Raw genomic sequence first — 956 nt, 5'->3', positions numbered from 1 at the left:
CGAGAGACCATTTTAAAAAATTAGGAAGGAAAACAAATGCCCAGATCTCGACTCTCCCTCGTGTTTTCCCAGCCACTCTGCTTAGGAGACAATAAAACTGTCCGCAAGAGATAAAATAAAATAAGAAGAGACTTACAAGCAGACGCGCAGGGAGGAGGAGTAGAAGGTGACTGTCCTTGGACTGACTGACCTTCTCCAGCGGCGATATTTTCCTACGGGCTTTTCCCAGCAGCTGAGCTCAGCGCTCAGGAACGACCATCCCAAAGCAGGGAGCCGGGCAGGCACCCGAGTGCTGCTCTCCACGCGGGATGTTAATCGCCAGCGAAATTTGGACGTCGGGAGGCTGCGCCTGCCTGCGCCGCGTACGGCTTCCCTATTCTAGTGACCGGTTCCAGTGCCGCGAACTCAGCAGGACTTGCCTCCGCTGCCGGGCTACACTTTCTTAAAGAGACAAGCCACGACTCGGCGCGCAGCGGATGCAATTACATTTTCAGCCACCGTCGACGACGGATACTCGGATCACTCATGGGAAAATGACAGGATTTTCAACGGTCCTGGACTCCTGGCTACTCACTATCACCCTCCTTTCTTCTGCCAGGACTAAATGGCTTGCCGTTTTGGTTTAGGAGACTAAAAGGCTGCGATCACACACACTAAATAATCCACTCTCCATCCACTTTTAAATTGTATTCTGCCAGTTCACACAGCAAAATCCAGTTCAAAAGTGCACTGAAAGTGGGTTGAAAGTGAATTATTTAGTGGGTGTGATTGCAGCCTAAGATTCCAGAGGTGGGGCAAAGACCTGAGGTACGAAAAATGATTGTTCCCTCTCAAAGTGCTGCTGGAGAATCACGTTTTGGATTTTCTTCCCTTTTTAAAATTGTTTTATTCACTCATACCCCACCTTTCTCCCCAAATGGGGACCAAAGATGCTTACATCATTCTCCTCTTCTCCA

General features: G+C 49.4%; 1 protein-coding gene across 1 annotated transcript in view; it reads right to left on the bottom strand.

Annotated features, from left to right (window-relative positions):
• The window catches only part of DAAM2 (dishevelled associated activator of morphogenesis 2), a gene marked incomplete at its 3' end in the record, with an annotated part of 220,508 nt that extends 220,164 nt beyond the window's left edge, over nt 1–344 (bottom strand). The window contains exon 1 of the mRNA XM_015425505.1: nt 137–344. The remainder of the gene's footprint in view (nt 1–136) is intronic.
• Between the last annotated feature and the right edge of the window lie 612 nt (nt 345–956).

The sequence above is a fragment of the Gekko japonicus genome, unplaced genomic scaffold, assembly GCF_001447785.1.
Source record: "Gekko japonicus isolate JY-2015 unplaced genomic scaffold, Gekko_japonicus_V1.1 scaffold506, whole genome shotgun sequence".
Taxonomy (NCBI): Eukaryota; Metazoa; Chordata; class Lepidosauria; order Squamata; family Gekkonidae; genus Gekko; species Gekko japonicus.
This window is presented reverse-complemented; position numbering and strand designations above follow the sequence as displayed.